We start from the raw sequence: 15760 nt of genomic DNA, 5'->3' as shown, positions 1-15760 counted from the left end.
GATCCATTATTTGCGTTTAATATTCGGTTATAAATATCTATATTTTATAGATGTAATTTTTAAAGTTATATATCATTTCAAACAGAAAACTAAATGATACCTTCCTATAAAAAAATTAAATCTTATGAGGATGATGGCGATAAAGGTGTGGAACTCAAACAAATCAATTCTCTTCTTAAATGTAGCTACACTCTATGGAAGAAAATATTGTCTTCTAGTCAATTTTTCACTGATTTATTTTTAAAAAGAAGATTATCAGGTATATTATTCATCTAAATTTGAATAAACAAGGTGGAATAAAACATTTTTGTGAAATAAATTCGATGTTATTGATTTAAGATCATCTGAAAGATTCATCAAATGTTTCCTGTTTTTGGCCTTAATTAATCCCCTACTTGTCATCAATTCCTTCGTTTATTTAAAGGTTTTTATGAATTCGAGGGGAAAAAATGAAAATTGGAAATAGTGTCAAAGTTTTTTGCATGTAACACTTTTCGCAGAAGGCAATGTTTGCTCTTATTATACCCCCCGCTTGAAAAGCGGGAGGGTATATAGTAATCGTTAATTACGTCCGTCTGTACGTCTGTCCGTCCGTCCGTCCGTCCGTCCTTCCGTCTGTCTGTCCGTCCGTCTGTTACGCTTTGGGGTACCCTTCTCTTATCCGCAACTCCTCTCATACCAATGAAGGAAATTTCATGAAACTTTCACAGATTCTTAATTACATATTGCCATTGTGCACCTCCTATTTTACTTTTTGATCTGACATGCATTTTTGATTTTCCAGAGCAAAACATGGACACTGCCGTTATATTCATATGGGAGGCGGGGGGTATCATTTAGTGAGCTCATTGCTCACAGTACCTCTAGTTTTGTGAAGAAAAAATACAAAAATACAGTTATGTAATTAAATTATGAACTTAAATCGAAATATATTCAAAAGAATCTCTCTTATGACATGCGTTAATGAAGTAAACTCTAAAATTTTCACCTTTATTCTCAATAAAAATTTGATCTACAATACTGCATTTTTATGGTGGCTTCAAATGTGATCTCAGGGCCATGATCAACCACATTTGAATCTATATTTGATAGGATGTCCATAGTAGTAATATGACTATTCTTCAATATATTAAGTCAAAAAATATAATCATGATCTTACGAGTGTTAACACCAAATTTCAACTTCATTCGTTAAGAAAGTTCCAGTGATTTTTGAGAATACTTTTGAAATCTGTTATTCCACTTTTTGATTACTTAATTATATCACACTAAGGTATAGCTGCTGATCATGAATTGTAGTTCTCTGATTAAGATAATTTTGACAAAAGATTTAGAGTTCTTTAGACCCATGCAAGTACAGCAATCAAAGGTATAAAAATTTAATTGTCTGCGCCACATTTTGTCGCTTGCTTTGGGAATGTTTCATGTATTACAGTGTAAACTTTCCCCCGCCAAAAAATATCCGTTTAAAAGCAGTATATGTTTCTCATCATCTGTTTACTGTATTTACTTTTCAACAGTTGTAATCAAAAAGGTGAAAAATAATATTGATCGATTTTAAGAAATGAAATCTATAAACAGAGCTTAAAAACAAGGACTTCCGGACATTTCAAATGTTAAATCAGATGGCTAGGAGGAGTAAGCACCCCCTGTCACAAAACACGCACAAAATGGTGTGTATGGATCTGGACGACTGGACTGAAAAGAAACGTAAAAAGTAACATTTTTAAGGTCATTATAATGCGGCCTTGAATTAACGAAATGCTGACTTAAAAAGAAGTTGTTAAAACTCCTGTAACATTATCTTAGCTGTCATGATCAGTAGCTCACTTCGGTTTAAAAACTGATCATATGTAGAGCTTGCTCTTACGTGAGATGAGAATCAGGAATTATTAGGCTGACCTTATCTATTCAAATGAAACAATTGAATAATTCCTTTTCAGGATTTCGAAACAAGAACCGAGGTTTTTCTTTAATATAATGAGCATGATGTAGTATTGCAAACTAAATTTAACTTTCAAGATACTTTTGAGGATACATGTATATGTTTATAACTAGTGGTTTGCTCAGTCTAAAATTGTGAGACACTACTAACTCAGATGCAATCCGATTGACATTTACTAATACATGTATGTGGTTTTTGGAGACCAGAAATTCCAACAGTCTATAGGATGGGTACCACTTGCACCCCGTTATTAGCAGACCATTTTTGTATATATGCAGCAGAATTTGTCCAAAATCTTTGCGCGAAAAGAAAACACTTGATGTGGCTTTCAACTCGACATTTAGATATAATGACAGCGTATTGTCAATAAAAAATGGTAGCTTCCACTTTTATGTCAATACGATTTATCCCGGCGAGCTTGAAATAAAAGATACCACAGAGTCTGAAACATCTGTGAAATATTTGGATATTTTACTTAAAAAGACTTTAATGGTAATCTAACAATCAAGCTTTATGACAAACGAGATGACATTAACTTTTCAATCGTCCACTTCCCTTACTTGTACAACAATATTTACATTCGCTGTGTTTTTCTACTAAACCAACAGTGAAATTGATTTGAATACCATTTTCGTGTATACTCACGCGTAGAAATATACCCAGAGAAACATGCGTTAACGTGACATCACAATGAGGCTGCAGCGAAGTTAGTAAAAATGCAACGATATAGGGCAGCGAGAAATTCAAATATTGAGTATATTTTAGTTGCTTCCAAACATGCAAAATGTAAATATAAGGAATATTTTTAAGTTTAGTGTGAATTATTGGTGTGTGAATCACACAGACTTGTCACGTAGGTATATTTAATGAAGCGCACACAAAACTTAAACACATTCCTTAAATATACCTTCATCACCTGAATACTGAGTTTATATATCTCTCAATTGATTCAATTCTAAAGAGTATGCCCTACATATAAGCAATTTTTTTAAGGAGGTAAATTATTGACAAACAAGTTGCTGAAACAAGAATATCAGCAGTTTCGTTTAAGGTCATCATTTCGCAAGTTATATGGCTGATATGTTTTCCTTATCAGCAAATACAATTTATCATTAAACATTTACATTTCCAATGTCTCTGTTCGATATAAAATAATTTTATGCATAAACGCCTTCGGCGTTTATTCAAATTATCACTCAAGCCAATCGATTGATCACATCATGAAATCGAAAAATATGACAATTATTCCTTAAATATCCTGGTGAGCTTGAGATAAAAATACCACAGAGTCCGACACTTCTGTTTCATACTTGGATATTTTACTTGAAAAAGACACTAATGATAATCTAACAACCAAGCTATATGATAAACGTGATGACTTTAACTTTTCTATCGTCAACTTCCTTTACTTATGCAGCAATATACCTTCATCACCTGCATATGGAGTATATATATCTCCGTTGATTCGATACGCAAGAGCATGCTCTACGTAGAAACAATTTCCAAAACGAGGTAAATTATTGACAAGCAAGTTGACGAAACAAGAATATCAGCAGTCTCGTTTAAAGTCATCATTTCGTAAGTTCTATGGTCGATACAATGACCTTGTCAGCAAATACAGTTTATCATTGAGTCAAATGCTGACTGACGTTTTTCATACTAATTGTTAGTCCATTATTTATACACTGAATTGACGACGGATTTTTCCCGTTATTTCCTGATCATGACAAGGAGCATACGGCGGGTGTGACCGGTCGGCAGGGAATGCTCACTCCTCCATGGTACCTGATCCCACCTCTGATGTTTCGGGGGTCCGTGTTTGCTCTGCTCTTATTTTGTATTGTTTTATGGACTTTGGGATTGTATACTGTTCGTTATCTCTATATCCTTCTTTTAACCACCGAACATGTATCTCTGCTGGTGGACAGTTTGTCCCCGAGGATACTTGTCGTTCGGTACCTATTCATTCATGAGTACACAGAATAACGAAATGATACTGGCAGGTGCGTCGCCCAGTATAAAGAGGCGTCACTCCTTTGGGTCTATAAGGGACACAGACTCAAGGAGTTCATTTAGTGCCCCTCCGATAATCCTCAGGGATATTAAACATATGTCATATGTACAGTCTTCAGATTCCCAGTTTTGGCATAAAACCAATACATCATACACCAAATTGAAAGAATGTAAAGATTATAGATGTATTGGATAATTCCTTTTCCGATCCCATGTCTTCTGTTTCAAAATGTTCTGTGCGAAACTGTAAAACCTGTGACATTTTGATAACTGACACTTCTTTCACCAGTAATCTTACTGGACAGAGCTTTTATACCAAAACTTGGGAAAATCTGAACTGCAAATCTTCTAATGTTGTCTGTGGAATAGAATGTAATCTGTGTGGACTTGTTTATGTCGGTGAAACCAAGGGATCGCTTAACAAAAGAATATCAGGTCATCGATTTCAAATAAATCATGGTGGTCAGCAGTTTTTATACAAACATTTTAATTCACCTGATCATTCTATTTTATCAATGAAAGTTAGAATTCTCGAAAAGATTTATCACCACACAAATAGTCCGTCGCTGAGTACACCTTTCCGTAGACAACGAGACGAATTTTTGAATAGAAAATTAGGAACAGTCTTTCCCTATGGATGTAATGACAATGTCGATAGTGTTGGAAATCTTTCCAGTCCGCAGTGTAATAATGTAAATGTGATGGGACTTTTTAACCATACTCAAAGACGTAAGCGTAGTCATGGACATCGTTCGTACAATAAACATGCAATACACGACGTCTCTTTTGATTCATTACTACCTTATGTAAATCAACAGTTAGGTCTACATCATATTCGAACAAAACTTTACTCTGTCCCTTTGAAACTTTTAAATAGTCTTCTTGAAAAGGCCAAGGAACACCCAATTTCAGATTCCTCGTCACCCGAATATAGACTCGGATCTGTGATTAAGGATATTGCATATCATAGGCTCTTTAAACCCGCACGCTTCACGGAAGAAAATGCAGCTAAAACAATCCGTCTTTTCCTTAAACTTCAATATGCCAATAAAGGAATATAAGTAATATTCTTAATCACAAAAGGGTCCAGTCTTGTATTCCACCAAATTTCAAGTTAAAGACTACACCTTGTATTTCCTACAAATATACATCGACCATTGCTTCCAAACTTTGCAATTACAAAAACACTTTACTTGGCCTGGATACCGACTATCTGAAACATAATCCTCCTTCGTGTTCATGTTCTTCTTCGCCCTATAACTATAGTCCTGCTGGACACGTTATTACAGGTGACGTAAATATAGAATGAGGATTAGATTACTTATTTTAAAAGGTCCTAAATATAGGGAACCCCGATCCTTCAACTGGCGACGGAATTTCATAAATATTATGGATTCTGTGGAAAAATATGCCAGACGATGGGCGAGATATGAAAAAGAAGACATTGACACCTTGTCAGAATGGATTAAATGTATCAGATCCATGTTAAAGTCCCGTATTAAAAGATTGAGGGGCAATATGAAAACCATATATCCTTCTGTATTCAAAAAACCAGAAGTGAAAAAGGAGTTAGATAGATTACACGATCAGTACGTACTGGTTCCTGCCGACAAAGCAGGTAACAACATTGTCTTCGTTTGTAAGGCTCATTATATAAATTGCATTCTAGAAGAACTTGGATTTAATTCTTCAAGTGGTAATCCTACTTATACTCATACTTCTTTTTTTCTAGGGAAGAAATTCTTCAAAATCACCTGTCAGTTTCGAATACTGACAGGTGAATATGAAGCAGAATTTATGCAAAATCTTATGCGTGAAAAGAAGAAAACACTTGCTGTGGCCTTCAACTCGACATTTAGATATATTGACGACGTATTGTCAATTAATAATAGTAATTTCCATTCCTACGTCGATACGATATATCCTGGTGAGCTTGAGATAAAAGATACCACAGATTCCGACACTTCTGTTTCATACTTGGATATTTTACTTGAAAAAGACACTAATGGTAATCTAACAACCAATCTATATGATAAACGTGATGACTTAAACTTTTCTATCGTCAACTTCCCTTACTTATGCAGCAATATACCTTCATCACCTGCATACGGAGTATATGTATCTCAGTTGATTCGATACGCAAGAGCATGCTCTACGTAGAAACAATTTCCAAAACGAGGTAAATTATTGACAAGCAAGTTGACAAAACAAGAATATCAGCAGTCTCGTTTAAAGTCATCATTTCGTAAGTTCTATGGTCGATACAATGACCTTGTCAGCAAATACAGTTTATCATTGAGTCAAATGCTGACTGACGTTTTTCATACCAATTGTTAGTCCATTATTTATACACTGAATTGACGACGGATTTGTAACGTTATTTCCTGATCATGACAAGGAGCACACGGCGGGTGAGACCGGTCGGCAGGGGATGCTCACTCCTCCATAGCACCTGATCCCACCTCTGATGTTTCGAGGGTCCGTGTTTGCTCTGCTCTTATTTTGTATTGTTTTATGGACTTTGAGATTGTATACCGTTCGTTATCTCCATATCCTTCTGAAATCAAATGCTGGTGGACGGTTTTCATACTGATCTTTAGGCCATTAAATATACACTGAATTGTCAATGGAGTTTCCCGTTATCACCCAATCATGACAAGGAGCACACAGCGGATGTGACCGGTCGGCAGGGGATGCTCACTCCTCCATTGCACCTGATCCCACGTCTGATGTTTTGGAGACCCGTGTTTGCTCCGCTCCCATTTTGTATTATTTAATGGACTATGGAGCTTGAATACTGTTCGAAATCTCCATATATTTCATTAATAAAATTGTTAAATATTGACATTTCTGATACATTTACATTACAAACTCGTTTGTATATTATCCCAGATGATTTGTTTGAAAATTATTTTCATTAATGCCAAAAAGGACTTCATAGAGTATTTCTATGAAAACGAAGAAATGATTGATCTAAAAATTAATTAAGGAAAGGTAACGAGAACTTTCAATTTGGAAGTGACACATTGTTGACATCATGCTGTTGTGAGTGGGATGTCAGGGAGTCTTGGAGCTGATCAAGAGTTTAATTGGTCAGGTTAGTTTAGAGATTTTTTCGAACAATTTTGTATCAGTTGTTGAGGTTAAAGAAGAATAAAAATGTTTCTTTTTGTTAGTTGTCTAATTAATGAAAGATTTCCTTAAGTTGTCTCAGTTTTTAAGTTTAAATCTACAGCTCCTCCTCAGTTGTCTATCTTTAGAAGCCTCGGTTTGCAACTCTGTGTCAGAGAATTTGAATTTTTAAGGTTGGGAGGCAATTTTGTCTGACTTATCAAAGTAAACACGATTACGAAAATGGTTTTGTCCCTGTCTCCCAGAAGGTTATGGAACGCCAAATTAACGATTGAATTGTACCTATTTTCAATTCTTTTGCGGATGAAATATATTTAGATAATGAACAGTATTCAAGTTCAAAAGTTAAAAAAAACCCAATTACATGGACCTCCAAAACATCAGAGGTGGGATCAGGTGCTATGGAAGAGTGAGCATCCCCTGCCGACCGGTCACATCCACCGTGTGCTCATTGTCATGATCGGGAAATAGCTAAGGAGAAAAGGAGAAATATGTAAATTAAATCTATGGATATATGAACAGCTCAAAAGTTCATTAAACAATACAAAATTGCAGCAGAGCAAACCTCCAAAAAATCAGCGGTAAGATCAGGTGCCATGGAGGATTGAGCATCCCCTGCATCCGTCGTGTGCCCCTTGTCATGATTGGGATATAGCAGAAAAATTCGGTGTGTAAATAATGAACAAATAATGTGAAAAGTTAAAGTTATCATGTTTTTCAAAGAGCTTGGTTGTTAGATTACCATAAACGTCTTTTTCAAGTAAAATATCCAAATATGAAACAGATGTGTCAGACGCTGTGGTTTATCTTATTTCAAGTGCAACGGGATAATATCAAACTCACCAGGATATATCGTATCGACAAAAGAATGGAAACTACCATTGTTAATTGACAATACGTCGTCGATATATCTAAAATAAGTGTAGGGGGTTAGGGTTACTACTTTATTTCAATTGTCCTTGTAACGTAGATTAAATACATATACATTTATGTAGCTTTTTTAATCTTTGATGTAATTTAAGTTGGTTATTTTATCAGTTTTGTGTCAGTTGTCTTAATTTGTAACTTTCAAACGCTCTTATTTTTTATATTCAGATCATAACAGATGCAATTTTGTCTCATGTGTATAAGAAAAGGAGAAATGTATTTACCATTCCGTTTTTGGAAGAATCACGAACATGACTTAGTAAATCTTCTACTTAACACTTTTCCTTTCCCCTCACTTTACTCTCAATAGTGAAGCAGAAACTTTGGGGGTACTTTTATTCAACCGTTTCCTCGAAAGTCCATGTTTTGACTTCGAAGATGGCTGTTTTTTTTTCAATAAAATATAGAACGGGTAAATTTTCAGACCTTGTCACTGATAATTTGCAAAATAATTTTCCAAAAATCATTTTGATTGTACACACAAGAACTCTGGTTTTACATTTAAAAAAAAATGCTTGCGTTTCTGATTGACAATATTTATACTGGGAGATCAGGTCTTCTAACAATCTGACTGAATATACAGGGCTGCCTTATGCTATCCGTTATTATCGGACCATATTTTTGTATGTCACAGGGTCAATCGTTTCAGAAAAACGCTGGATTCGGTTTTATATGATGTTTTATTGTGGATAACAAAAAGAAACCTAGAAACATAGAAAACACTCTCACAACACACACATTAACAAGAGACAAATACAGCACGCTAAACAATGTTACAAATTACACAACATGCAAATTCACGTCGCTGTCATTAAGATATTTTACGTATTATCAAAATTGATATAAGTATTTACATCATTAGAATTTAATCTTACCAGGTATCCAGTATCATAAAATAATGAATATTATAATAATAGTAATCAAGACATCGTATAACTCGATGACTTCATAAATGGTTAGACCTCATAAACCGTGAAGGTAAAAGCTGATAGATATCTTATTTGGCGGGATAAGCGCTTATATAGTGCACGAAGTTAGTATACATGCATATTAATTATCAGATAGAGGTCTGTCATTGGTCCACTGGTCGTACTCGTATACCTGGTCGGTTGGGAAGCTAAAAATAGAAACCTCACGTGACAAACAAAACATTCACACATGGCACTCATTCACACAAACAGCGCTACGTTTGATTAGCAATGCGCGCTAATCAAATATGAATTATTAATAAAGTATGTAATTAAATATCAACTGTGACATTCTCCCCTGCTAAGGAAAATGGCTCCTGACATTTTAAAGTTATGAAAATCAAATTGCATTGTCCATTTTGCCATGTAAGGACAAAGTATTAAACACAAACATATTTACAAACAAAATTAACATCTATGTGACATTCTCCTCTGTGTTTTACACAAAATATACTGGAGTCACCTGATGTACCCACTCACCGTATCTCTCAGGTTTTCTCACCTGTCTCGTGGATCTTCTTGGAACTGGTGGAATACTGATATTTACAGAGGGAGAATTTGATGATACATTACGATTCAGTGTCGAAGGATTGTAAGTACTACTAACATCAAATGTTGAATTAGTGTTGGAAATACCAGAATTGCTCCCATGTTCTGAATGAATGGAACTAAATGGCGTAGACTTACCTATACCTGATCTAGGACCTACTCGTCTTTGTGGTATAATATAAATGTTACCACCATCAGATGAACCAGAATCTGAATCTTCTGACTCAGACTCAGAACGAGAATGAATAGATCTAGATACACTAGTATCATTATCTACTCTAGATAGTTTCTCTTGATTGGGGTTTTCCTGTTTTTGAACACATTTGTGTTTGGTCACCTTAGGGGAATGTTCACCCTGTTCAGAAAGTTTGGGGATATAAGATATGGGAAGTAGCATATTCCTATGCAAAGTTTTAGTTTTTTCTTTCCCATACTCTTTCTTGACCTGAAATACTGGGATGTCAGAATTGGGCTGATTAATGACAATATAGGTATCTCTGGCCCATTTATCTGCCAGTTTATTTTTTCCTTTTAAACCAACATTTCTAATGAGAACACGGTCTCCAACATGTACCGTGGCTTCTCTAACCTTCGAGTCATAATTGAGTTTGTGACGAGAAGCACTTTTCTCAGCTTCACGTGATGCAATCTTGTAAGAGAACTCTAGACGCTTCTGGAGTTTCTTTGCATAATTGTCGCGACTGCGAATCTTTTCTGTGTCAGAGTCTAAGCCGAGGTATGCATCGATAGCTAAACGCGGATGCCTGCCGAACATAAGAAAGAAAGGCGTATATCCGGTACTGTCATGTTTTGTGGCATTATATGCATGCACAAGAGTACTCACATAAGATTTCCAGTCTTCTTTTTGCTTGTCTTCCAGTGTACCAAGCATTTTGATCAAAGTCTGGTTGAAACGCTCAACCATCCCATTCCCCATAGGGTGATAGGGAGTGGTTCGCGACTGCTGTACACCTGCTAACTTACATAACTCTTTGATAACATTGCTAGTAAAGTTTCTACCCTGATCACTGTGTAATCTGTTTGGAAATCCGTAATGAACAATAAAATTTTCAAATAGTATTTTAGCAGTTGTTTTAGCTGTTTGATTTCTTGATGGAAAAGCTTGAGAATAACGAGTAAAATGATCAGTAATTACTAATACATTTTCAAAACCTCCTTTGCTTTTTTCTAGTGATAAATAGTCCATACATACAAGATCTAATGGTTGGTAACTTTCAATGTTGACCAGTTCTGCAGAAATCTTCTCAGGAGTTTTGAACTTCACACAGCGGTCACAATTCTTGATTCTTTCTGTAATATCTTGAATCATTCTGGGCCAGAAAAATCTTTCTTTCATGAGCTGAATGGTTCTGTCACGTCCATGATGTCCAAGGTTTGTATGCAAGAGTCTAAAAGCTGTTTCTCTGAAATGACTTGGTAAAACTAGCTGTTTAATATTCTCATTCTGTAAAATAGCTTCTCTGTACAATATACCATTTTCTAAAGTTAATTTGTCAATCTCTTTCAAATATCTACAAACAATTTCTGACTCTTCTCTTAGATTTGATCTTAGAAAACCTTGCTCAACAAGCTGAATAACTCTTTTGATATCTCTATCAGATGATTGCTCCTTAACCCAATCAATGTCTGAGAAAACACAAGTATCATCAGAATGACACTCACTAGTTCCACTAGTAATGGGATCTGATTTGTCTGAATTATCCGAGTTCATTAGTACATTAGTACTTACAGTCATGCACGTTAATGGATCCTCCTTTCCTGTAAGGAACACATTTTCAAAATAAGGGCAACTTTTATGATCTGCTACATATGCACTACAGATAGACTGGACAACATTAGGATTGACTTCCACCATCTCATTTGGTCGTCTAGACAAACCATCTGCATCTGCATTGTTTGTACCTTTCCTGTAGCGGATGGAAAACTGGAAGTTACTGAGTGCAGCTAACCATCTGTGGCCTGTAGCATCGAGTTTCGCTGTGGTCAAAATGTACGTGAGAGGGTTATTGTCTGTCACAACTTCAAACTTGTTACCATACAAATAGTCGTGAAACTTATCGGTAACTGCCCATTTCAGGGAAAGGAATTCAAGTTTGTGTGCTGGGTAGTGTCTTTCACTGTTCTTTAACCCACGACTCGCATAAGCAACAACTCTTTTCTCACCATTCTGGATTTGGTAGAGAACAGCACCTAAACCATTACATGATGCGTCGGTATGAAGAATGAAAGGATGGTCAAAGTCGGCATAGGCAAGAATAGGTGGAGACATCAATTTCTATTTAATGGTTTCAAATGCCTTGGTTTCCTCATCACTCCATCTCCATGCTGGTGCTTTTGTCTTACATGACTTACCTTTGTTTGTGGAATGGCCTTTAAGTAGATCATTAAGAGGCTTAATGATTTTGGAATAATCTTTCACATACCTCCTGTAATAACCTGAGAATCCCAAAAATGTTCTAAGAGTTTTGATGTTAACAGGAATCGGCCATGATGATATAGCTTTTGTCTTCTCTGGATCTGTCGCTATGCCTCTCTCGCTAACTACATGCCCTAAATAACTTACACTGTTTTTGAAAAATTCACACTTTTTAGCTTTAAGTTTCAGATTGTTTTGTTCTAGTCTTTGTAAAACAGCTGTAAGTCTGTCCATATGTTCGTCAAATGTCCTTGAAAATATCAGGATGTCATCTAGAAAAACTAAACATTTCCTTAAATTCAATTCACCCATACAACTTTCCATCACTCTCTGAAACGTAGCCGGGGCGTTTGTCAATCCGAATCCCATTCGATTACATTCAAAAAGACCTACTCCACTTACCGAAAAAGCTGTCTTTTCTCGATCTCTTTCATCAATTTCTACCTGCCAGTACGAACTTGTCAGATCTAACTTGGTAAAGAACTTGGATCCAACTAACCTATCAATTGTATCATCTATGCGTGGAAGATTGTAAGCATCTTTCACTGTCCTAGAGTTCAGTTTCCTGTAATCAATACAGAATCTCAAGCTTCCGTCTTTTTTCCTTACCAGTACAATATTAGATGAATAAGGGCTCTGTGATGGTCGAATGGCTCCTACATCTAACATTTCCTTGACATGCTGTCTGACTTCTTCATACATACCTGGTGGTATACGTCGATAAGGTTCTTTGAATGGCTGGTCATCTGTCAGTTTAATCTCATGCTTCAGTAAATCTGTCTTTCCTATATCTGTGGGACCATCCGAGAATAAATGAGTCCAGTTAGACAGAAACTGTTTCACATGACTTACTTGCCTAGTAGTGAGGTTGTCCTCAGAGATCTTGATGTCCAATTCCTGTAAAGACTTTCTGGGTTTCTTAATACCTTGATCCTGTGTTTCAGGATTCCAAGAGTCTAATAACTGTACACCACTTACTGAACATAAAAGTGATTTCGGTGGTATATGTACAATAGATGCTGAAATATTGCAAACCCTAACAGGAATAGTAGTAGTCTGCTTACCCTGGGTAAGGGAAATAACTCTCGGACAAACAATGAGACCTCCTGATAATGAAGTATTTGTTTGCTCAGTCAAAGCTGATACAATACCATGGTTATTTCTTACCAGACCTCTGATTACTTTTGTCTCATTTGGTAATACTTGAATGGTACACTTGTTAGTCGTCTTCACTGGTGTTTCATCATTCATACTGTCAAATGCTATCTTCCATTGTTCTGGAACATCATCTGAATCAGTGGAATTCTGGTTACAAGCATTCCTGTAAAAACGAATGAAATTAGTTCCAAGAATCATAGGTACTTGCCTTGAATAATTTGTCTGGGGAACTACTAGAACTACTAGAAATTCACCAAAGCAAGGTACACATATGTCAATTTCTGCATAGCCGCTGTATGGCAAAGCACTGCCATTAGCGCTCTGAACATTGAGTTCAAATACTGAAAGGTCATGCAACTCAGGCCTAGGGTTTAAATTTCTGAAAAATTCTTCTGACATACAGGTTATCATGGATCCTGAGTCAATGAGAGCTTTGGTTTTTATACCATTGACAATAATTTCAGATTCATTGGATTCTCCAACTAACCTGTACAAAAGACTGGATGGATTTTTGGTAGAATTAGGGCTATTTTGAAATGAATCTCCAGTTTGCCCCGCAACAGGAGATGAAACTAGTTTAAAGTACTACCTGTACCAAACCCATTCATGTTACCAGACTGCTGTGTTGTACCAGCAAACTGCCTCTGTTGCCATGGTTGCTGAGTCTGTTGCTGAATCTGGTGCTGCTGGTTTGGCGGTTGCTGTTGATTCTGAGATTGGAAATACATTCCTCTGCCTCTGTTGACAAATTTATTCATGCCCCGGAAATTTACTCTATGGTAAGTGTTGTTGGAGGTATTTGTCTGAAAAGAATCTGTATTATTAAAACCAATTCTTTGGGTTTGATTACTTGCATTTGAACTTTGCTCAATTTTACCCATTCTGCTATCAAGTTTCTTCATCTGAGAAAGTAATTCTGTAAGTTGTTTTTGCATATTTTGCAGTTCAGAATTTTGAATTGTCAATGAATCTACATTACTTGACATAGCCACACTTGATTTTGGAACTGAATTTACAGATTTCAAACTAGTTTCTTCTTGTTCAATCTGTCTTATTTCTCTAAGAAGGGAGTGAAACTCTTTAACAGTTTCATACTTGTGCCTTGTTGCATTTCTTAACTGTGTGCTTCTTAAACCTGACCAAAACTTTGATCTAAGCATTGGGTCCTTGGCATTTACATCAATATGACCTAGTTTTACAGACTTTGATATACACTGTTCTAATCTAGACCCATAGGAAACAATTGACTCACCTTCCTGTTGATGATCCGAATAAAATTTCTGCATGATGTTTTCCGGTGTGCAGACATTCCCATAAAAATCATCTAACTTTGTGAGGATGTTTTCAATATATATGTATTTATGAATTTTCAATGTATGTTTACTCATTTTCTCCTTTCCTGTTACAGATTTGGTGCCGTGCCATGTCCTTGAATTGACAGGTGAAAGACCTGCCAGGGATGAGCCTGGGTTGGGGTCTTTGGAGGGCCAAAGACCTTTAAGGAGGGAGGAATGTAGAAGTTGGGGCTTTACGGACCGTGGATATCGGCCTGGATAGCTCAGTGGTTAGAGCACCTGACTAGTAATACAGGGGTCCCGGGTTCGATTCCCGGTCCAGCCATATGTTTTCTTTGTGCATTTCTCCTTTCCTACTACATTTGGTGGCCAGTGTGGGGGGCCTTGTTCAGGTTACAGTGTATGTGTAAATTAGTAATTCCTGGCAGGGCCCTAGAACTTGTGTCTTCGAGGTCGAAGACTGTTTAAGGAGGGAGGAATGTAGAAGTTGGGGCTTTACGGACCGTGGATATCGGCCTGGATAGCTCAGTGGTTAGAGCACCTGACTAGTAATACAGGGGTCCCGGGTTCGATTCCCGGTCCAGCCATATGTTTTCTTTGTGCATTTCTCCTTTCCTACTACATGTATTAATACATGTATGAAGCAGAATTTATTCAAAAAGTTACTAAGAAAAAGTAAAGACACTGCTCTAGCCGTCAACTCGGTCACTTTAACATTTGGGAATATTAATGACATATTATCAATAATAAAAAATAAATGTTCATTTGTAGAATTGATATATTCCAGTGAACTCGAATTAAAAGATATTACAGGTTCTGGCGCATTTTTTCAGTTTTGGATTATTTATTAGAAAAGAAAACGTTAAAGGTAACTTAACAAAAATCTTTATGATAAACTTGATGACTTGAATTTTTCTATTGTCACCTTCCCGTACTAATGTAGCAATTTCCTTTATTACCTGCAAATTGGGTTTATGTCTTCCAATTGATTCGGTACGTAACAGATTGCAAGTTCTACGGTTGATAAAATGAACTTGTACAAATATTATCCATCATTAAGTCGAATGTTAATTGACAGAATAATTGTTAAGCCATTATTCAACACTGAATTGTCTACGAAGTTTTGTTTGCCCGATAATGACAAGGAACACACGGTTAAAAGGTGATGCTTACTCTTCTATGGCACCTAATCCGACATCTAATGTTTTTAGAGGTTCAAGTTTGCTATGCCCATTATTTGTATTGTTCAGTGGAATTCCACTGTTCGGCATATCCATACCTCAGGAACAACTTTTACTGCAGCTTATGAATCTTAATAAATCAAAGGTTTTTTTCGC

At 36.2% G+C, this 15760-nt stretch overlaps 2 non-coding genes across 2 annotated transcripts; both read left to right on the top strand.

Annotated features, from left to right (window-relative positions):
* Positions 1–14674: 14674 nt before the first annotated feature.
* Trnat-agu (transfer RNA threonine (anticodon AGU)) lies at positions 14675–14748 on the top strand. The gene has a single exon. It is a non-coding gene; the product is annotated as a tRNA-Thr (tRNA).
* A 188-nt stretch (positions 14749–14936) lies between these two features.
* Trnat-agu (transfer RNA threonine (anticodon AGU)) lies at positions 14937–15010 on the top strand. Its single transcript has one exon. It is a non-coding gene; the product is annotated as a tRNA-Thr (tRNA).
* The last annotated feature ends 750 nt before the right edge of the window (positions 15011–15760 follow it).

Source organism: Saccostrea cucullata, unplaced genomic scaffold, assembly GCF_032062105.1.
Source record: "Saccostrea cucullata isolate Sc308-1 unplaced genomic scaffold, CSIRO_AGI_Scuc_v1 ctg44, whole genome shotgun sequence".
In the NCBI taxonomy this organism is placed as follows: Eukaryota; Metazoa; Mollusca; class Bivalvia; order Ostreida; family Ostreidae; genus Saccostrea; species Saccostrea cuccullata.
Note: the sequence above shows the minus strand (reverse complement) of the source record. Positions and strands in the feature narration are given on the sequence as shown.